Consider the following 23735-nt stretch of genomic DNA (forward strand, 5'->3'; position numbering starts at 1 on the left):
TGCCTATTCTTCTAAGCCTCCTACCTGTCCCATCACAAGTTTTTTACTGGTGTCTGGTACCTATGTAGTGACATTTCAGTGTGACTAGACTAGAAGGTGGGTGGCTTCGCATCTACCTTCCTTCCCAGGGTGGCAGCAAGACCTGCAGGGCTGGCAAAAACACAGCCCTGTTCCTATTGAACAGAAATGTCAAGAGACCTCAGGGTCAGGTGTTCTCATGGGTCTGTGTGGGCTGAGGAGAGGAGGCAGCGATAGGGGGAGGCAGGACTGGTGGAGCAGTTTGAGGTAGGGGACATCACCAGCAGGGGTTCAAGATCCCATCGTGTGCACAGATGTACACATATGCAACATCTCAAACAGGAGATGGAGGGATGAATCCTTTCCAACATTCCCCCATGATCACCCCAAGAACTTATGGCAAACTCTGGATGTTTTCTGAGTTGAATTTGCTTCCTGCCCACTATGGGGATCTTGGGAGTGGGTCATATGCTGAGTGGCTTGGATATGGTTTACCTAAACTGTAGACATCAACAGATGGCCAGGTGTGGTCACTGAGGTCAGGAGAGCAGAGTCCCTGGCCCAGAGTCCAAGACTGCCGTTCGGAGTAGATCATCGTGTGCCAAAGTGGCTCTTGTACCTCTTATCACCTGGGGGCTGGGAGAACAACCTCTCCACCACTGCGAAGGGCTCCACCCTCAGAGTTTCCAAATTAGAAGATCCTGAGTGAAGCCTGAGAATTTGCATTTCTGATGTGTCCTTAGGTGACTCAGTGCTGCTGCTAGTCCAGAGACCCAGGCTAAGAATGGTTGTCTAGAGCCAGGGGTGAAGGGCATGCCTGAAAGACTTTGACTCCTGGAATCTCTGGGCTGTTTTCCCAGAAGGCTGAGGTTCTCCTCATTTGTTGCAACACAGTCTTAGAGGTCAATGTAGTTTTTCAAAGGCTCCTGGCACTTCTCAGTGACTGTAGAGTAGGGCTATCTGTAATTTTGGTCTCTCACAAAGTCATCCAGGCTATAAATCTGTAAAGTGTCCATGAGGTTTTGTTCTCTGAAAAAAAATGGCTTTTACTAACACATGGAGAAAGTAGCCATAATGAAGGGTGTGGAAAGATTAGACCAGAAGATAACTTAGTGAGGCTAGCATTGAGATGTGGACCTTTGGCTGTTTTTACTTTTGGTATAAACTGAGACAGCTGTTAGAGGTACCTCTTGATAGTAAAAGGTTGGCCAACTTGCAAGGTCCTTGAGGCTCTGGGGTTTGAATCACCTGTGAGCACCTGATCATCTCAGGAGGCACAGAACATGCTTATCAGTCTGGTGGATAAAAAGCTGGGCATTGCTGTCACTTTCTGCCTGCCAGATTTGGGGTATCCTCATGCTTCTGGCTCTGCCAAGGAAAAGATGGCCTTGGGGCTAGAGAGATGGCTTAGCAGTAAAGAGGAGTGGTTGCTCTTGCAGAGGACCCAGGTTCGGATCCCAACACTCACATGGTGGCTAACAAGTGTCTGTAACTCCAGTTCCAGGGGATCCAATGCCTTTTTCAGACCTCCATGGGCATTGCGCAACATGGGTGCACTTACATATATGCAGGTGATATACTCATGCACATAAAATAAAAATGGAAAAAAAAAAGAGAGAGAGAGAGATGGCCTTGACACACTCTCCCGAGAGATCTGGTGCAAAGCTTGAGTGAAAACAAACATCAAGAACACTGTACTCAGTCTGTGGTGGCTAAGGACACCTGGGTGTGTTGGCAATAATAATGCACGGAGCCCTCTGTAGAAGTTGCTTCTCAGGTGAGCCCTCTCCTGCCACTGCAAAAGACTGCTCAGGGGTACATGGATGCAGCTCTGGATACAGGAGCCCCATAGGAGACAGGGCAGCCTCAAGGGTTCATGCCCTGCTCCCTTCCTGGACACCTCTAGCAGAACAAAAGCCTAGGATGGACCCAAAGAGCCCATGTCATCATTCCTAAAATGGTCTTCTGAGGCAAGGACACTGTGGTACCATGAGCAGGCCTGCTGACCTTGGAAATTACCTCCAAATCTCAAAAGATTGACTTCCGATGTGATCGGAATCCCACCAAGCCAGCCAAAGAGTGCAAGGAGCCCTCACTGGTCATTTTCCTGTGGGTTGATGGAGACCTCAGCACTCTGAAGGGGCGAGGCAAAGTGGAATTATCTTTCACACGTGGGTGTCTGGGGCCCTGGTCTGGTTTCTCAGCAGGGAGGTGTTGGCTATACCTTGGAGGTTGCATCAAATAAATGGAGGTCTGTGGTCTCTGCATCCCCCAGAAAGCAGAGGCTTGCAGAGATCCACTCGAGGGAGGACACAGCTATCCAGTTGGGGGTAGGGATCACTGGATGGGTGCCTGAGCTGTTCCTGTCTAGTATTCAGTGTCCCAAGCCCAGCGTCCTTCCTCTGGTTACCAGTTGGATTTGGGAACTGACTCTGTGGGCATCCAGAAAATAGCCTGAGTTACATTTGTGGTCTTAAATAGGGCTTGTCTTCAGTGTGGGGTGTGTGGCCCCAAGGCTGTCCATGACACTTTGGGGAGAATGAAGTGGTGACCCATAGTGGGAAGGCATAACAGTGAATATTAGAGACCCACAGGGATGGAGAAGTTCACCAAAGCGGACAGTAACATGGCCTTACGTGACCAGAAACCGCTTTAGGCCTGTCCCAGCACTGGGTTGGCCTGGGTGGTCTCTACCTACTCTCAGTATCTAAAGTTTCCTGATGGGCTACCCTGGGTTTCTCCAGTGACAACTAGGTAGCTAGCTAACATGGAGGCCCCAAGTATTGGGTTCATCCATGCAAAAGCTCCCAGATCAGCTAGCTCAGGCCCTGTAGCAGGGAGCTGGAATTTAAGAAACTCCTCAACTTTGGCCCATGGGAACTAGGAGGGAAAGACCCAAGTCCCCATCCAGCTGTGTCCCTTCCAGTGTAATCCTGGAAAGGGTTCCCATGTATTCCTCCCATGTGCCTACTTTCTCCATCTCTAAGGCCTTGACACCTCTCTGGGATTCCAGTCCAGGTCACCTTTTTGGGTTTGCTCCTGGGGCCATTGTATTTTGGCCCTGCATCCCACTCAGAACTTTGTCAGCTGCCTCTCTTTTCAGTGGTGGAACTAAAGGAATCCGGTTTCCCCTTCCACGCATGTCAGCCACTGGTTACTTAGTTCCTGTTTCTCTTTGCCCACCCAGGAAGGCGCTGCAGATGAAATCCTAGGCCAGATGAGAACTGTGAGCCCTGTTTGAAAATGCTGGCTCACAGGACACAAAACGGGAAGCTGCTTTTCCCAAGAGATTCATTGGGGGGGGGGCGCTGTTCCTCCTGTGTAGGTGTCTCATGGCTAGGTTCCTCAGCTCACAATAAGGTCACTTTCCCACTGCCCCTGGCCAAAGGGGCTGTTTGGGGAAAATAGAGATAATAGATTGTCACAATTGCTGTGGGTCTCTATAGCAAGGGCTCTGAGCCTGAGAAGCTTTGCTCTTAGTGGCCTGCAGCCTTTAGAGGATCCTTAGGAGAAGTCCAACCAGACCTCCCAGCTCCGCAGCACTTCCTAACACCACACAGCAGCAGCCTGCTGGCAAAGGGCTCATTGGGAAGCACACAATGAACTGGGCCGAGCAGTCTTCCTTATTTCCTACCTCCTCCCGTCCTTTGTGTGCTGCTATGTATTGTGAAGGGGTCTCTAGGGGAAGGATAGAGTGTTTCCAAAAGTCATGCATTCTCCCCCAGATTTTGCAGAAAATGTGGGTCATTGTCAGAAGGCCCTGGAGAGGGGAGGGGTCCTGGGCAGATTGTATGTAGAGGGGACAGAGCAATGCCTAAGGAAGTTTTGAGTACTGCTTGCCTTCTTAGCCATCAACAGTACTATTCAGAGATCACAGCAGCAAACAGTGGCCAGCTTGGATTTTCCCTTTCTCCCATGGGACCACCATCTCCAGCCATCCCATGGGAAACCTGCTCCCTCCTGAATGTGACTGAGCAGCAGATTTAAGTGCAGAGCTGGCTTTGTGGGGCTACAGTGTGCCCTTTGGGGGCATGTCACTATCTGCATTTCTGAATCGACTCTGCCTTCTCTCTGTCTTTGGAAATACCCTTTCACTTGTTTGGGAGAGCTGAGACTGATCTTCTGCAAAACAGGGTGCATCTTGGGAGGCCGACCACATGGGCCTCAAACAGCAATGCTGCTCTTAACAGAACCACAGTCTCTGGAGCTTTTGTCAGCCCTGTGCTGTCCTTGAGATCTTTGCTTCCTTGGAGGCCTGGCTTCTCCCCTCATGGAGGCTGCTTGATAAAAGTTCAAATGAATCTTTCCTTAGTGGAGGATATTCTTGAGAGGCAGCCATTCTGAGGAGATACTTATCTTAGAGAGAACTAGAGGAACGGTGACTAGCGGTTCTGGACCTCACTGGGATGGAATTTCATGGTAACCTTGCTGCAGTCTCTTTGGGTCCTTGGAGGAGGGAGCTCAAGGTATATCTTGGGCTGTCTTGTGAGTCCTACGTGACTCCAGCCAAATCAACAAGAACAGAAAGAGGGGGATGGGAAATCACAGCAGGGTGCCCCCCCAAACAAAGCAATGGGGTTCTGGAAAGGAAACATTTGCCTTTATGGTCTCTCTGAATGATTTTTAAATGGATGCTCCACCTCACCATCACCCTGCAATTTCTGTTCTCACTGTGTGACTAGATATTTTATCAGGTTGACCCTCCCACCTCATGGTGGTATTTATGATATCTTTCCCTTTTCGGTTTCCATGTACTGGAGTGACTGTCTCAATGCGGTTGGCAGTGACCTATGTTTTTCATGCATGTTTTTGTTTCAGAATAACTGGGAGATGAAACAGGAAACTCTATGACACAGTTGATCGAAAATGACACAGAAAAATCAGGACTTGCACCCCCACCAACACCTCTACCTGCTGCCCACTGATCGAAACTGCATCCAGAAGGCAGGTGATGTTTTCCCCTGGGAATGGATTTTAAACATCGTGGGCTCTCTCTGGTGGGCCACGTCCACTGGTATCGGGGCTATGATGTTTTGGTATTTTGTGATATTTTGATCCTGGTTTTCACCAGCTGTTTCCCCATTGATCTGGCTAGCTTCTTATGTCTTGATCACCTTCATTAAAAAGCAAAACTAAAGAAAACTGAATGGTGTGTTTATCAGCTACACAGAAACGCTGACCTGAAGGACACTAAACTTGAACTTGAGGTGACTTTCTTCAAGGTTACAAGTTTTGTTATAACCACACAGCTCACCATGGCATCTTTAAAACGGTTGAGCTTGAATCTCATCTTGCTCAGCCATGCTTGTCCTACTTTTTATGTCTTTCTAGAAGATCTCTCTAGAGTAACTGTTGGCAGGTTGACATTTGAAAACATTGGGATTCGTATGTAAATGTCTTTCCATGCCCATGCAGGTCACAGACTATAACTGGCCTTGACATCATCCCGACCTTGAGCTTCAACTGGAAACCTCCTTCTCAGTTCTTTCTTTCCCTCTACCAATATCTGTCACCCATTTGCAGATTCATTCCATAACAATTTCTTGAGGGCCTACTGTGTGCCGAGTTCTACAGACAAGGTGCAGATGGGATATCCTCTGCTCCAAACTCCCTGCCTTGTGCAGCCCACATAAAGAGAGGGACGGCTCAAGAAGTGATGTGAGGAGGTGTGTCTTCATCACAGGCATTTTGTCCAGATGTTCTGATTTCCCACATCTACTCCTTAGATCTGAGTTTCTGGGACTACCTCCTAAACATCCTTTGAATGGTTCGATGGCCAGGCATTCCTTCTACAGGGTTCCCCTTTCCCCCCGCCCCAACTATAAATTAGGCAAAATGACTGTCCTGGGGATGTGGCCAAAAAGGACATTTGTAGTCACCTCCCCAGACTCTGTGGGTTTTCATTTTTAAGCTTAGCGGACATCCAAGAATATCTTTAAATGATCATGCTTACTGATTCATGCTTCTTGGCATCAGTAGGTTTATCAGGTGCCCTGGGTGAATGGTCCAGTGACCTTATCCACCTGTCACCCAAACGTGGAGACCCTGGGAAGCCTCCCCAAACACCAAGTCCTGAGAGACACCACACCCTGCCATCTCTTGTCTCTCTCTTATTTTCTTCATGGAACTTATCCAGGATTTTCACTGATCCTCGTTGCTTGCTTTTTGTTAGTCCTTCTCTCTGTACTCCCCGCTTCCTCTTTATAGAAGTAGTTGTACTGCCCTATGCCCCAGTTTGTCCACAGCAGTTAGCCTCTAAGATTCTGTACAGCAAATGTGTTCCCTGGGTCCATCATCTCATTGCAACTTAGCAACAAGCATACTTGTATTCCGGCCATTGTTGGTGAGCAATGTACCTGAGCCCCCATCTCTGCAGTTGGTCGCTGGAGCGGCAGGGTGAGGAGCCAGGTTCTCCTCCAGCCTGCTGCTTAGCAGGAGGGGTGGGTCATGAGCCCTCTGCTGCCTGCACAGTCAGATGCTCGTCAGAACCAAGCTTCCCCTTGCTCACCCATGTCCTCAAGTCCAAGCTTCTTTACTGATATTCCTGGAAAATCAAAAGCTATCGAGTTGTGGAGGGTACATATCCTCAGTGGGGTGTCTCCAGCTGTAGCTTCCCTCAGGGTGACACTAAAACGATCAGAAGAAATGAGTCCAAAGCCCTGCCCTGTCCTGGGACTCTATTTCCTGTGCTGGCTCCATTTGTCCTGGCTCTAGGAGAGAAGGAAGGCACAGTGGAGAGGCCACACGGGGAGCACGGCCAAAACCCCAGAGAATGACAAGAAACTCAGACCCAAATCCAGGTTTGTGCATGTGTCCTTCAGGGGCTCACACAGTCCTAAGTCTGCCCTCTCTGGGCATGCCCTTACCCTGGCACCGTATGGTATATCATTTCCCAGATGATGCTCATTTTCCCCATATTACCCAGTAAGACTGTTTATGGCCTCATAAACAAAAATGGGAGTCATAGGCTTGTGGAGAACCAAAAATAACCCATAGAGTGTCCATGGGATAATTAGTTCCTAAATATAACAAGAGAAAAAGCAAGAGAGACTTGATCGCACAATTCCAGAAGACTAGGATGATTTCTGACCCTGCCCAAATGATAGAATTTCTCAAGAATTATAAAAAGAATATATCAACATCCAGGCCCAACCTGGGCCTCAAACATCAGACTTTGGAGGTAGGAAGCATGAGGAGGCAGACACAATTATTCTGAAAATGCCTCAAGTATTTCAAGGCAGAGCCAAGACTGAACAACACTGGTTTATGGCTACCGTGCCATTAACTGTATCCATCAGCTACATCTGTCCAATGAACACTTAAAATATGCCAGGCATGGTGGTGCACGTCTTTAATCCGAGCACTTGGGAGGCAGAGGCAGGTGGATCTCTGTGATTTCGAGGCCAGCCTGGTCTACATAGTGAGTTCCAGGACAGCTGGGGCTACAGGGAGACCCTGTCTCAAAAAGACCAAAAAAAAAAAAAAAGTCTACACAACTGAGGACTGGAACTTTTAATTCTTTTTTACCTTAATTAATTTAAATTTAAGTATTGTCCTGTGGCTGTGGCTGGCATATTGGATGGCTCAGAGGACAACGTATGCGTATGTATCATGAAACCGCAGTGTCATGGGAAGTTCATGGGCTAGCATGGCCCAGGGGAGGGTGAGCTCTTAACTGCTTAGGGAAACACTGGGGAACCTGGAAGGAGTTCCAGTTAACTCTCTCTGCCTGATAACTTCACAAAGGCCGGCACGGGCATCTGCAGTTTGAGCAGCAGCAAGGAAACATTGCCTGCATAAATGATTAAAAAGAAATTAAAGTATTCTGCAAGAGTCCCAGGTCCAGACCCCCATCATGTGGCACAGGTAGCTTCCTGCCTTTGCCCCTTTGGAGACCCAGCCCTGCAAATGGAGCCTTCTGAACCTATGTGTGTAATTCAAGAATTTAGGAGCGTGCAAACCGAACTTTTGGAGAAGAGATCCTGAAGTCCCACTGTTGAAGACGCACAGCTTTTGAAATGGGCTCAGGGAGGAGGCTGAGCCAGCTCTATCAGTTTGGGGTTAGAGATGAAGAAACAGAAGCCAAAGCTGAATCATATTCTGCTTATCACTCAGACTGTCAGATTTTCAATCTTTCTTTCTTTCTTTTTTTCTGTTGGAGGGAAAGCACCTTACAACACAGAATAATACTATTTTGAATTTCAGAGCTTTCCCTTTTTTAAAGCACTCTATCACCTTGGGTTTATTTTGCTCTCACGCCGAGGCTCTTAGATCACAGGGAAGGGATTGGGAATGCCTGTTGAACACCCTGAGAAAGAGCTCAATGTGACAGAGGAAAGAATTAAAAAGTGAAGATTCGGTTTTCATATCCCTGGCTCACACTCAAGTGTTTAGTGTCACAACTGGGAGCAAATGCACAGAGATTTTTTTTTTTTTAACTCCTACAGAAGGTTGTGTTTTTAATAGAAACAGCGTCTCACCTGTTCTGTTGGGTTTCATCTTAGCCTTTGAATCCTTGATCCTTGAATCTTCAGGGACATTTCTTCCTCAGAGCCTTGTGTGATTTGCAAATTTGACAGATAATGTCTTTCGTGTCTCCTTCCACGTTAGTTTTAAAACTTACTTAAAATGGATGGTGGGACAGAATACCGGGGAGAGCTGTGTGGCTCTCCTAAATATTGATTCCCCTCAAAGACATGCCTGCTGTCCAACCTCAGGCTAATGCTGTCCCCTTGGGGTCCTCAACCTCCTCCTGGGTACAGCTGAGTTTCATTCTAGACTACACTTGATGGTGGACAGGAAGCCTGATGATTCTGAGGCCAGCAGGTCAGCAGGACCATGACATGGTGCCATGAGCTGGTCTTGTCTGGGAGTGTTTCATCATGCCAATTGTGAATCCTAATGGTACTGTCATCTAGCCCATCTTGTACTGTATATAGGTAGGATAGGAGGAGAGGTTTTCAAATGCTTTACTGAAAGCAAGACACACTTTCTGGGGCATTCCCCTAATTGACTGTGCTGGTGAAGCTCGTCAAAACAGGAAATGAGGTTAGCATGGAATGACTTTCTCTCAGAGAACTTATGCAGCCTCCTAGAGACCACCACACTTTTCCCAAAAGCTTGTGGTCCAGTTTTGTACCTTCCCTGGGGTTTCCTGGAAATGGGAGGGTATCTGCTTTTCTGAAGTTTTTTGAGACTTGGTTCCTTTGGAAAACACTGATGAAGTTGATGTGTTCCCGGCCTTCCACATCCTCCTTTCCCTTTCACGCCACTCTCTCTAAGATGTCTGCAAGTTGGCATGAAGTTATATCTGTACATATGCCAACCACAGCAAGACTGTGGTTAAGACAAGGGCTCCATGTTCATCATAGGCAGAAGGGTTCATACACGGGCTCCCTGGTGTGAATTTTAGGCAACTCCTTCTAAAGAGGAGTTGTTTGCTCCCATATTTCTCCCTTGTCAGAGGTGCCAGGAAGAGAAAACAACCCAGTGGAGATGAAAGCTCCACAGGAACAGTTCCTTTTCCTCTCCTGCTCCACACGGGAGCATTTGGCTCAGAATGCACAGACACAGAAAGAACTGGGCCAGCTCCATTCAAGTGAAGCCCATGGGGTTCTTTGACAAAGTTGTCAAGATCAATGAGGGTTTCACAGTCTTGGCAAGCTCTGGTATGCTTATCTCTGCTGAGGCTTTCTGGCAAAGGGCTCTAGTTGAACTTTCTAGAGCCACATATCTTTTTATGAATGCTAAAGTACTTCTGAGGTCAGGCTACCTTTATGCAGTAGAAAGGGGCTCAGCTGAAGGAAAGTATGACCTTGACTTGACTCGCAGTGTCTAGGCAGGACTGGTCTCCACTTTCTAGACTTGGTTTACCTTTCAGAGCCTAGCCACCCACTCTCTGTGCTCTCACTTCTGTAATAATGGGTGTGTTTCTTTTTATACTTGACTTAGCAAGATCTCAAAAGCCACCCTGAGTTCAAGGCTGGAATGGGTCAGACTGAGGTCTCTTCTCCAGGTGAGGTGGATCTGCTTTAGTCCATGGGCCTAGTGTTTTCAGTGATGAGTCTCTGAGTACATGGATTTGTAAACATGCACCTTTCTAATCGTTCCAGCTACAAGCTGAGGCTCTGGTGTGTTCTGGTTCTGACTCCTGGTGACTTCCAACATGATTTCCAGGCCTCGTCACAGGCCCCGGAGGCAGCATTATTACCCTTTCATGTTGGTCAAGGAAACTGAGTTTACTTAGTTTTTACTATATGTCATAAAGCTGTCACAGAATGGTGTAACCTGGCTTGAAGTGCAGGTTCTCTGGCCTCACTGAAGCTGTTGCCTCTGCAGCCTTTCAAAAGGCCTGTGCATGGTAAGTGACAGTTAAAAAGGGGACACAGGGCAAACCTGAAAGCTGTAGACTGTGGAGTCCCATGCTTTGCTTACTGTAGCCCTCTGCCTAAGTCAAAATGGCAGCAGTCCAGCCCTGCCCACTGGCACCAGAATCAGCCACTTTCATAGGCTCCCAGGGGACCACAAGAGAGTGCAGTTGCCAGGTCTGCTCTTGTTAGTAAAGGGAGTCTGGTCTTATTCTGCCAGACTCAGCTGAGGAGTAAGGCCAGGTAGTCAGACAGAGGCTTCTGGGTCCCAGGCATGCCTCACCTCTAAGCTATTTAGGGTGGGGAAGCCTTTGAGAGTCAATGACAGCACAGAGGAGAATGGACTGACAAATCACAGAGATTTCCATGTAAGTCATTGCTGGTATTTGAGGAGGGAACGTAAGAGTAAAGGCACTAGAAGATCAGAATGGTTACTGTTCTGCCTCTAAACTTCTAGCCCATCCAATCACGACTCTGCCACTTTGTCTTTTAGACCCTGCTAGATTCCAGAACATGATGCTGTGATTAACATTCTTGATCCCTAATTTGCATAGGGTGGCCTGTTGATGCTGATTAGAAACCAATGGAATGTCCCTTAATACATCATTGCACTATCACACATACACCCTGACAAGCATATGCCTGCCATGTGTATGCCTGCCATGTGTACACCTGCCACGTGTATACCTGCCATGCATATGCCTGCCACACATATACCTGCCACAAGTACACACTGCCACACACACACCTGCCACACATATACCTGCCACAAGTACACACTGCCACACATACGCCTGCCACATGTACCTGCCAGACATACACCTGCCACTCACACACACTGCCACACATATGCCTGCCATGGGTACCTGCCAGGTGTACACCTGCTACACGTACACCCGCCACACATACACCTACCATGCATACACCTACCATGCATACACCTACCATGCATACACCTACCATGCATACACCTACCATGCATACACCTACCATGCATACACCTGCCATGCATTCACATTGCCACACATACATGTTGGCTTGGCAATGCTGACCTAGGCCAGCTTAGGCTTCCTCAAACCTGCTCTTGTATTTCGTCTGCAGGTCACTTTGCAAACAGAAGCTCCTTGGCATCTTATTGTCTTTTTAAAGATTTTTTAAAAAATTACATGTATCTGTGTGTGTCTGTGTGAGTTTATGTCCACTGTGTGTGCAGGAGTCATGGAGGCCAGAAAAAAATGTCAGATCCCATGGAGCTGGAGTTCCAGGAGGTTGTGAGCTCCCCAGTGTGGGTGTTGGGAACTGAACTCTGATCCTCTGTAAAAGCAGTAAGCATTCTTAACTCCTAGTCATCTCTCCAGCCCTACTCATTGTCTCTTTCTTTTAAAGATGTATTTATTTTTATTTTATGTCTCTGTGTGTTTGCATGTTTGTACATGCACTGTACGTGTGCAATGCCCACAGTGGCCAGAAGAGGGCATCAGATCCCTTTGATCTATAGTTATAAGTGGTTGTGAAGCCACCATATGAGTCCTGAGAACTGAACCCAGCTCCTTTGCAAGAGCAGTTAGTGTTCTTAACCCCTGAGCCATTGCTCCAGCCCCATGCATTGTTTTTTTAAGAAGGAAAACAGGTGCCTGGCAACTCCCCTACAGTGCAGGCCAGACTGTCTTAGCAGAAGCAGAGCCAACTTTGGGGCATGGGAATGAGTGTGAGTGCCTAAGTATGTGCTTGTGCTCATAGGGTGATGTAGTCATGTGTTTGTGTGACACAGAAAGTGGTGCATATGATAGCATGGGCTGTGTGTGTGCTTGTAGGGTGATGTAGTCATGTGTATATGTGTATACTTAGCATGTGCATGTGTGATGGGCGTGTACAGTAGCTGTGTGTGATATGAGTATATACTTAGCACATACATGTATGATGGGTATATACAGTAGCTGTGTGTGGAGCAGCAGTCAGCTATGGGTGGCACACAGTGTCATATAATTCCCAAGCTTGTGAGACAGGCAGAGGTATGCACCTTACAAAGTTGCTCAGAGACTCCATATCCAGTAGCCAGTAGTGACCAAGGTTTCTCTGCTATCTGTCCCTGGGCGTCCTCCATTACCACAACCTTTGAACATGTTGGCATTGCTATGTCTACAAATTTGAGTGCCCAGCCAGTGAACAGAGAAATCAGGTGGTAGTTATGTCTTCTGGACTAACTGGTACCTGCCATGTAGCTAGGTCTCAGGAATGATGTGCCTGGGGGTAGAAGCCCCTTTCTTTTGCCCTACTTAGTGACAAAGAGGAGCACATGGATGCTTTGGCTCTAAGATCATGTCTAGTTGCCATACTGGAGGAGACCTATATTCCCTACTCCAGCCTCTAGACTGGAGTCCCAGTATGCTTCTTCCTACAGACATTGTAAGAGGGGCCAAGGCCAAGCTGGGGGCCCCTCCCTCTGTGGGTCCCTTCCTATAGTAAGCTGCTTGACCACAAGGTGTTGATGGGTAGAAGGTGGTCTGTGTCCTCTAGAGCAGGGGCTTCCTGCCTACTGTCCCCCGAAATCCCAGCCCTGGCACTGCTCATGTTGACTAATGACCACTCAACTGTCCTGATCCTCCTGCCTCCTAGAGGCATCAATGGTCCAGGTACTTATTTGGAAGATGAGGTCAGTGCCAGGACCCTTCATATAAAGGACGTTGAGGAAATGAAGACTCCATAAATGACAGAGTTTGGTCAGATGTACCCAGGGCTGATCTTCATGGCTTCCTATAGGCTATGTGATGTCTCTGAACCTGACTTTGCAAATCCACAAACTAAGAAGGATCTATGTGATAATCTGTTAAAGCTCTGAGCATGATACCCAGGACAAATTCAGAGGCACTCCATGCTGACCACTATCCACATTATTTATTTGAACTCACAAAATTGAGTATTTTGAAAAATTAATTTATTAGGACATAGTAGACATATTCTACCAGTGAAATATTTGCCTAGAGTCCCATCAACCTTAGCTATGAGATATAAGCATCACAAGAAGCAAAGAAAGACCTAAAAAGAATTGAGGATCACAGTCCCAGGAAAAAGAGAAATAGTTACAGAGAGTGAGAGACCTGGAGCCAGTGTTGGGCCAGACTGCTGCTTCCTCTGCCCTTGAGAGGGGACAAGGCCACCTCCCGCTCTGCAGAGTCAGATGTGGTATAGGAACAGCCATTTGCTTTAATGTAAATATTTTGACGTCTTTCTTTTCCTGAACTTTTAACCTTGCTGGTAAATAGGGCACATACAGTAAATGAATTGTTTTCTGAGAACTGACTTTGGAGGAAATAGGAAGAAATTTTTTTAATTAGTTAATTGTCAGTCTCCTCTACGATTGAAAACCTTATTATTCATCTTTAGAGTTCTGCTTCAGGAGGCTCTGGGTCACTAAAAAGAAAAGGATTAATTTTAATTTATGGAAATAAAAGGTAAAAAGGTGAAGGGTATTTATCTGGAGAAGATTTCTGAGATGAGAAAAATTCAACCCAAAAAACACAAAAAACAAAATTAAAAAAAAAATCAAGTTCCAATTTTGCTCTTTTCTCAGAAAAAGAGCTGGAAGAAATGAGCAATGTTGGAACTGATTTTACAGTCAGTAGGCAGAAACTCCTTATACTCCATTCCCCATTGGCTTTGGTCTACCCTGACGGTCCTGCTCCATGGTCCACCATCATTGCTGAAGTTACAAAACAGAAAAGCGCAGACCTCAAGGTCCACTTCTGATGTTAAAGGTGCTGTCCTTCTCTCTCTAGGCAGGAGGCCAAAGGAGCCATCCTTGTAGCTTTTGCTGTGCGAAAACACTGTGTAGGATTGTTCTGTGATCAAGGGAACCACTACAAAGCTAGAGTCCACTACTAAGAGCGTCTCCACCTCTGTGATATAATTTAATTGTTCGTTGAACCTACAGTGTCTTGGTTGTTCAAGACTCGTAGAGGTGGTGTCAAAATACAAGATCTCTAACATGCCTTGAAAGTATGGGAGGAATAAAGAGGCACCTGAGTCTGGTGGAGTCTCAGTGTCATTGGAGAAAATGAAGGAGAGTCCAAGGGGTCAGTAGAACCAAAGGGAAGACCTGGGGCTCACTGTCTCCACACTAGCTAGACTGTGCCCATGACACAGCCCATTCAACTGATTCTGGCAAAGTCAGTCTTTCAAAGACTGATCCTTTGGAAGGTAAATGGAGGGCACTGTGAATAAGTCTCCCAAGTCTTCTGAGGTGTATGGCAATGATGATCACATCTCTTAAGGAAGCCTCATATTAGAAGGAGGAGGAGGAAGAGAAGAAGGAAGCAGAAGAGATGAAATGAGTCACTCTACCTTATTCAAAGATGGCTAGAACTAAACCACAGAATATGTTAAGACAGAGAGCTTGCAGGAAGTTAGTTCCTAACGCTCTTCAGCTTCGTCCTTCTCCCCTCGTTTTGCTTTCAGAATCAATGAAAGATTCAGCTAAAACCTGTGCATGAGTGTGTGTGTGTGTGTGTGTGTGAGAGAGAGAGAGAGAGAGAGAGAGAGAGAGAGAGACTTCTATCTGATTGACCTCCTCCTTATCTTATCTCTGCTTGTAAATTATTAGTGTCCTCCTTCCTATTCTCCAAACGAGATATTTCTTTAAATGTAATGAACACACATATGCAAGAAAACATAGCTACTTTGAGTTCTGCTCTTCTGCAATTCATTTGGAGATTGGTTCTGGGAGGACTCTTTGGCATTGCTACTAATCTATTCACACATCCCCAACAGCCATAGAACCATTGTCCACAGGCAAAGCAGATGAGATATCTGGTAAATATTAAAGAATAGAAATTGCATTTACTTCCCTGTGTCCTTTCTTGTTGACAGACTATCAGCCAAGGCAAGACTGGTAAGCCTGAGGATTCATTTTTAAGGCTATGTTCATAAAATGTTTTTTGCAATAGATTGAAGGAGATAGGTCTGTTTAACCAGACTCCTTAAAATGTTAAGTTAGTTTGTGAAACAACCCTATAATTATCTCCAATACCCCAGCCCCAAGGCAAAGTTTAGCAAGCAGAGGCCAATGTAGGCAGTGTAAGATTCCTCCCCTGTCTGACTCTAGGGAAATCTGTGCCAAAGTGAGAAGACAGATGCTGTGGAAGTGCTTTAGGTCCCTGAAGAAGTGCTTTGGGGCTCCTGTGTTTCATGGTTTTATGTTCAAGGTGAGTTGGAGGAAAGATCTTTATGATGCATCTTTTTTTTTTTTTTTTTAAAGTGTATGAGTGTATTGCGTGCATGTTTACAAGTGCATCTGCAATGCCTACAGAGGTCAGAAGAGGGTATTAGATCCCTGGGAACTGGAGTTACAGACAGTTGTTAGTTGTCATGTGTAGGTGCTGAGAATTGAACCCAGGTCCTCTGCAAGAACAGTCAGTGCTCTTAACTGCTGAGCTACCTCTCCAGCCCCTATGATTCATCTTAAAGGAACCTTTTCCACAGAGAGCTTCATTCTGTGAGACCTGAGAAAGACATATACCTGGACTGACAGAGACAGAGGAGGCTAACCTGGGAAAAGTTGGAAAATGAGAATCCTTGCTTTTCTGAAATCACCAGTCACCAAAGCTCAGAACTGTAACCACAGAGCATGGGAAAGCAAAACTCCCAAAGAGGGGCATGGCAGCTTTCCTGAGACATTCTCTCTGTCCCTTGGGGGCGGGGGCACAGAGGCCAGACGTTCCTGGTCGACCATCATGCACTGTGGAGGTGGTACCTTGGGCCAAGCATTGCTGTGAAAACATACTGTGATAACAAATCCCACAGGCAGCTCACTCCAGTCACAGCTGCACACCTTCCCCCTTCAACCCAGCTCAGAATGGGGAAGATCAAATACAGTATGCTCTTATCACATCAGAGACTTATTTTAAAAGGTTCTGCACACTCAGAATTGAGAACTTGATCACTGTGGGCTGACGATGTGTTCTAAAAAAGGAAAGGAGGCAGGTCTTTTTTTCCCCAAAAGTTCCCATCCATTGTTGAGTAAACACCATAAATCTATGCAGGGAGACAGGCTGCCTGTACTTAAATTACCTCCTGCTACAATTTTAGCTTCAAGTTTTAATGCCCTGAACATGAATAACGTTGTATCCCAGCACAGGTCTGATTAATGAGGCAACTTTGCCAACTTCAGGGTCAAAGAGCAGCTTCCCCACCCCCTTCCCTTTTTTCCCTGCGGCTTAGTAACCATTTCGGCAAATTTCCCCCATTAAATATACAAGGCAACTGAGTACAGTTAAAAACTATAGGCTGTGTTAGATATACACACCTCCTTGTCTCTGGGCAGAGTTCGCTGCTGACAGAAGTTTTGCTCTGGTTTGCCTGAAGGAATCCAGAATGTTCGATTGTTAATTCCAGCAGGTCATGCACATCTTGCCATTTTCCCAGGGGTCGCAGAGAATCTGTGGGAGACACTTACAGGACTGTCTGCTTCCAGGGTATCATCATTAGTTTATACACAGAGCATCAGCATGAGGGTCCTACTTGCATGCAAAGTGACCAGTGCCACACATTTGAAACCATGGCAGAGGGTCAAACTACAGAGATGACCCAAACCAGCACCTAACATTCATCCAAGAAAGAAGGGGAAGGTCCTAGTGAGGTATTATGTCTCCCAAGTATGGCTGTGGGTGCCTTGGATAATTCTGGACTAGAAGTGAGCTGGCTGAGTATTTAATGCATGCTAAACATGCTCACAAGAACCATGGTGCTTCTGGGACTGGCCGAGGAGGTGTCGGAGTGGCAGAGGGGCTCTGCATGCACATCATTTACTTTCCACGGCAGCCCTGGGTGGTAGATATTATCTCCACATTTCCCATGTGAGTAAGCAGAGGCCTGTGGGATGATATAATTTACCCATTGATCCAGGTAGAGCTCTGGCTTCAAGTTCAGTATACCTAAGCAATAAAACTGCTCTCTTTCCTCCACATCCCATGCCTATCACTGAACACACACGCCTGCACACACACACACACACACACACACACACACACACACACACACACACGTGTCCTGGTCTACATCTGGACTACTACATCAACATAGAATACAACCTCAGCAGAACCTGGGTTGGTCCATATTGTAGAGATTTAGCATCTGCATTTTCTATGCTATTGAGTAAGGCTTTATAGAATTAAACTTCCAGGCCAATTTCAATATTCTCTTAAACCAGGGTTTCAGCAAACTGTTTTTAAATGGCCAGATAGTAAACTTTAGACTTAGAAGCACTTCTGTCTCTGTTACAACTGTTTGACTTTGCCCTTGAGGTATGAAACTAGCTAGTGGCAATATACAAAGAGAGTCACTATGTACCAAAAAACTTTATTTAAAAAACCCAGACAGCATGACAGATTTTGTCCATGGGTGATAGTTTGAGGCCCCATAATTTTCAATTCAAGACAACATCAAAAGTGATATCATCAATACCCTAACATTTTAGACACTGGGTCCATCCAACTTACCAGAAGCAAGATTGTGGGCAAGGCTGTTGCAGTCAGGCAGTGGAGGTGTGGGGACCAACATATTCCCTCAGGTAGCCCAGGCCCAACAGCCTCATATGTGGCTCACAGGGAGAGAATAGGCATTTCCTAGAAAAGAGTTCTCTGGCCTAGGAAGGTTAGGAAACCAGAAACTAGATGGCTGAAACTTTCCTATCACTGCAGGACTCCTCTGTGCTTTGCGTTTTCTGGTAAATCTGAACATGGCAAATCTAGGGAAGGCTGTTCAGGCCTCCTCAGCTTTTCTGACAGGGAAGGCCTGAGCATGTCTGCACAATGTTCTTTGGGGACATGACTATAGACCCCAAGTCTGTACATACATCTCTTCTTCACCCGATTCCACTTAAGGACACCCATCTGAATTGCTACCAGCCATACAGCACCCTGCTGTATCCTCAGTCACACTGTGAGGCCCATCAGGGACTTTGGTGGCCCTGCTCATCCTGATTTCATATGCCTGTGCTGTTCGGAAGGCACAGCAGGGCAGGGTTCGAGTGGAAGTTAGAGTGTCTCTTTCCTTCCTTTTTACCCCTGCTGGAGACACCCTGAGCACTGGGAGAACTGGTTTATGGGTCTCTTAGGATCTTCCAGAGCCCCACAAGGGTCCCAAGGCTGCTGGATTGGGATACTGGATGGAAAGACCTCCTTCCCTCAGAACATAGGACCAGGTCTCATGAGATCTGAGGCAAGACCAGTGGCTCTAATTGAGGATGTGGGGACAATGACTAATGTTTGATCATGAGACATTGCCTCCTGGAAGGCCAACCATGCTAGGACTTTGAGACTTTGGTGAGAAGGTGAGACTTGGTGCCAAGGAGTTGCTGCCTTAGTGGGAAAGCCAGCTGTGGCAGGAAGTTTTATGTAAGACTGAGCTCTACAGCACCTTTGGTTCTTTGTCTGCAAGAGGGAAGCTTGATCCCACTTGCCTCAGTTGTCCTAGAGGAAGGCTCAGAGGGCACTTTGGAACTTCTGGGCCCTTGTAAGGCCAGAGGCATTGGAATTTGGGATGTGCCTTTCTAAGTATATGCTTTACTCCCCAGCACCACATATGCTGTCCAGGTGAAAGCCAGATGTGTTGAAAAGCCTAAACCATCCTGTCCAATCTGCAGGGAAGCTCATCCCACAGAGCCCAGAGGCCAGCCTGGGAGTAGCCCTCTGAGCTGGACAGGGGTCAAGAGTATGCTAGCCTTGCTCACAGTACTAGTATAGTATGGTATATAACTGGACCATCCATTATTTCTCCAGATGAAAATTATTTTTAAAAAGACAAAGAGGGCCAGACATGGCAGCACATGCTTTTAATCCCAGCTCTTGGGAGGCAGAACTGGGTGGATCTCTGTGAGATTGAAGATAGCTTGGTCTACATGGTGAGTTCTAGGCCAGCTGGGGCTACAGGGAGACCCTGTCTCAAAGACAAACAAACCAAAAATGACAAAGAGAATCAGGAGAAATGAGATGATGTCTTTAGGTACCAGTCTGTTTCCATTTCAACAAGATGGGCAAGGAGGGAGGAAATGTCAGACTTGCAAGCCTCAGTTGTTGTGTGCGTGCGTGCGTGCGTGTGTGTATGTGTGTGTGTGTGTGTGTGTCCTAGTAGTGAATACTGGGAAAACTCTTAAACCAAATCAAAACAATAATGACAAAAGCACAAACAAACAAAAAGCTCAAGTCACCCAAGCAGGAAGCAGCGCTGTTTCTAAGTGCTGCTGTTCACAGCCTTTTCTCTGTGTCATGGAGGAAACTTTCTTGTATTGGGACCTAAAAGGAGACACTGGTAGAGAACCCTCAGTTGTCCTGAGTGGGACAGCATGATTAGGCACCTGCTCCTGATGACTTCAGTAGGCCACTGGGGGTCCCGAGACCTTTCAGAGGAGACTGTGTGCAGGGCAGCCCTTTCCTCACATGGAATCAGTGTACAGTGGCCAGGCTCCCATCAGTGTGCTCTGTGCTTTCTGCCTACAGAGCACAGTGCCCTGGTCAACTGTGCGAAACTAATTCAAGTGCCTCATCCCCACAGCCTTATTTCCTGGTCCTAACTTACAGAGAGATATTTTAGGCCTCTATCTGGCCCAGGTAACCAATGTGCTCAGCCACTACCACTTGAGAAGAACAACTGAGAGGCAGGCAGGAGACAGTTCACACCACAGCCCTGACTCTACCCTAAAGCAACTCCTCCAACCTCTCTGAGCCTCAGTTTCTCCACTGGTAAACAGGGACAAGATGGGTCCTTGCCCCATAGAAGTGTTATAGAGGAGAAGAGAAGCAGGCCCCAGACAGGGCTGGCATCCAAGAAAGGGACTTCCATGCTGAGAGAACGGGAAAGGCTGCTGCCATCCATACATCCATCCCAGGAGTCAATGCCTGAAGAGAGGAGGGCTTGGCAAGCCACTTAAAAGGCACCTTGACTCATTCTGTGGTAACTGAATGTGCAGTTCAGGAAGTGCTTCGAAGAAGTGCACTGGGTTTGAGCCACCTTTTTGTCCCCTGGCCATCTGCTCAGGATTCATGGTGCCATGGCCGCGTTTACATGGCTTGCCTTTGCATTACCACTGAGGCATATCAGCAGTGTGGTGTGTGTGAGCTCTGAGTACGCTCAGCTTGCTGAAGATGGTACACAGGGGCTCGGGGACAGACAACGAGGCCTCCTGGTTTGGATGCTGTTCCCTGCCTGAGGCCAGTGCTCAGCTTCATCCATGCCTGGCTGTTCCTCATACCAGGTCCAGCCCTTGATTATCCTATGTTACTCAGCACTTACACACAGCTCTACAGAAAAGTCCTGAACTTCTCACTGCTTGAAGATGGGGAAACTGAGAATGGAGTTTATGCAATACCAGAAGACATGGAGGGTAAGTCCTGGTGCTGGGTTTGGAACCTTGCAGGTAAACTCCTAAGTCTTCTCTCCTAAGCACAGCACATACTAGGTCTTGGTGGGTCTGATGTTTGGTCAGTCAAGGAGGTAGTCCGAATGTAGAGGAAACTGAGGCAAGATCCAGGCTCTTTGCGAATGACCCATACCTCCTGTCCTGGCTGCCCTGGGAATGATATGGTCAGGTTACTGCACCTAGTTGGACCTCAGCTCTCCAGAGCTTTGAACTGGACATTCAAGGCAGAGACAGAAGGAGCCCAGAGGGAGCAACGTGCAGAGAGGGTGGCAGAGGAGGGACTAGAGATGGGTTGGCCCTTGTCATCAGTCAGGAGTCCATCCTGCCCTAATCTCTATGTCCTTGGAGGGGGAGAGGATGAATAGAGGTAAGAAAACAGGTGGACATCCCACCCTGTAGTGATGCTCATGGGTCCTGAGGAAGGATATCTTCTGCCATTCTCCCTGGCCTGGAGATCTGGACTTGTCAGCTGAGCTGTGCCCCCACTGGGAAGTGAGAGCCTATCTCAGTTCCTCATTTGAGGCACACCCTAATTCCCAAGGCAGTTAAAGCCTCAAGTTGCTCAACTGGGTCAGGGGAAGCCAGGGCCATCCCATCCCACAGGGCCCCTGAGCCTAAGCATTGGTGGCCAGAGCCTGGTCTGTCTGACCTAGAGGTGATCAGGGACACACTCTCTGTGTCCCAGAGCCCCAGCGGGAAGGAGGAAACTGCGATTCTGAAGGCTCAGGAACAGCTGCTTTCTACCATTTGTCACTGTCTTTGGGGAGAAAGTCTAAAGGACAGTTTTGACTGTGGTCACCAAAAAAGCAAAAGGAAGCAAATGATGACAGCACCTCCCCCGCCCCGCCCCCTTTTTCTGGGACTTTTTCTTGGTCAGGAGAAAGCTGCTTCAGTAAACAGGAGCTGTTACCAAATGCACTTCTCCCGTCCCCCACGCCACACCCCTGGCGGAGGCTGGAACCCAGAGGAGCCAGCAGGAATCATTTCACACCCACCTGGCTTGTTTCAGCATCTTTGGTAGGACACCTGCTTGGTACACCTGTGACCCACCTCAGACCCAGCACTCAGCTCTGGATCCCCCATACTGTGATTTAAATGGCTCAGTGGCATTGCGGCTCTCTGGGCAGCCCCCTTCCGGAGGTGGCCCACTGGGCCTTTAGCAGCATCCTCTAGGTTCTGATTGTTACTGGTATGTGCTTCCTCCTGAAACACACGGGATAGGTGCCTGGCAGCCCAGCTTGCTCTTATAGCTTTTCCACTGAAATCTGAGGACCCTGGCCCTGTTCCCAGCATGCACCGCAGCTGGGGCTGGGGCAGCACTCCGTCTCCCATAGAGCCTTATTAAACCAGCAGTTTCCCACCAACCACAGAAGACCCTGGCAATTTACGTTGAGACTGGGCAAGTACATGACGCCCACTCTGAGCTCTGGCCCCATGGGAGCCCAGCCATTTGGAATTTTAGGGAGGTGTTCAGGGCTGGGAGAAAGATTTAGAGACTGTTTCCTGGTGGGAGGCAGAGTTTGAGCACCTGGGATGGGACTTCCCATGGCCTCGTGGTTCCTTTAGCTTTTCCTGGGCCAATACCCTCCTTTCCTATGCTGCCCCAACATCCTTGCTAGCTTCCCATGGCACAAATGTTTACTGTTTGAACTCAGGAGGGCAGAAGGCCGAAATCAGTTTCACCAGCAAAAGTCAAGGTGTCCGTGGGGCTCCTGAGAGTATGTGTTTCTCGGCGTGTTCTGGCTTCTACCGGAGGTTAGCAATCCTTGGCTTGTGGGCCCTTCTTCTACCTTAAAGCATTACACTCAGTATCCACCTCCACCCCACATGGTCTCTGTTTCTTTGACCTTGTCTTCATTTTATTAGGACCTCAGTGATAACAAGATTGTATTGTAGGGGCGATCCAGAGAGAGCAAGCGGCTTTCCCCAGCTCAAAGTCCCCTTTACCATATAAAGTAACAAGCATCCTTAGGGTTTGGAAATATGTAGATATATCTGGGGGGCGGGGAAGGTCATTACTCAGCCTTCCATAGTGAGTTCCAGAGCAGCCTGTGCTACGAGTGAGATCTTGTCTCAAAAAATAATAACAGGGCTGGAGAGATGGCTCAGCAGTTAAGAGCACTGGCTGCTCTTACAGGAGACCAGGTTTGGCACCCCACATGCTAACAACCATCCATAACTTCAGTTCCAGGGGATCCAGTACCCTCTTCTGACCTCTGTGGACGTTGCATGACATGGGTACACTTACATACATGTAGACAATACACTCAAATAAAAAATTAAAATAAATAAAAATATTGTAAAAATAATACCAAAATAAAATAAAGGACAATTTATTGCTTAGTAAATTTACAGGTAACCCAGCTGTCTAAAAACTTTCTGAACTCTGGGTCCACTTGGAAAATATCCTGGTACTATTGTGTAGGGATACCAAGAAAAGTCAAAGCACACGGTGTCATCGAGAAGACTTTGTGTGTTTTGTTTTGTTTTGTTTTGTTGGTTTTGTTGGTTTTTAGGCAGAATCTCCTGCCTCAGTCTTCCAAGTGCTGGGATTACAGGTGTGACCCATCACAGCCATCTGAGAGTACGCTTGAAATTTAATAAGACATGGGGTGTGAGCAGCTGGCAGTGTGTGTGTGTGTGTGTGTGTGTGTGTGTGTGTGCGCGCGCGCAGGAGGAGGCTATATATCAAAGGTAACACAATCCAGGAAAACTGGCTGGAACAGGCTGAGCACTAATCACTGCATCGGACCTCTTCCAGAGGCAGCTGAGGGTTAAGAGTTGGCAATGACACAGGGCCTCTGATCTACATAGGGTTCTTGATCTATAGCTGGGGTGAGCAACCGCTCTGGTTTGGAGGGGGCTGAGAGATCTCCTAAGCTGAACGGCTTTCAGTGCTAAAACCAGAACAGCCCTGGGGAACCTGGATGGCCAGTCTC

At 47.4% G+C, this 23735-nt stretch overlaps 1 long non-coding RNA gene across 18 annotated transcripts in view; it reads left to right on the top strand.

The window, feature by feature from the left end:
- Positions 1-23735, top strand: part of LOC103750961 — a 246128-nt gene that overhangs the window by 59911 nt on the left and 162482 nt on the right. For all 18 annotated transcript variants that reach the window (XR_607996.3, XR_003847177.1, XR_003847176.1 and 15 more), the window contains one exon: positions 4837-4966. This is a non-coding gene — a long non-coding RNA (uncharacterized LOC103750961). The remainder of the gene's footprint in view (positions 1-4836; positions 4967-23735) is intronic.

The sequence above is a fragment of the Nannospalax galili genome, unplaced genomic scaffold, assembly GCF_000622305.1.
Source record: "Nannospalax galili isolate Female #2095 unplaced genomic scaffold, S.galili_v1.0 scaffold2267, whole genome shotgun sequence".
NCBI classification, from domain to species: Eukaryota; Metazoa; Chordata; class Mammalia; order Rodentia; family Spalacidae; genus Nannospalax; species Nannospalax galili.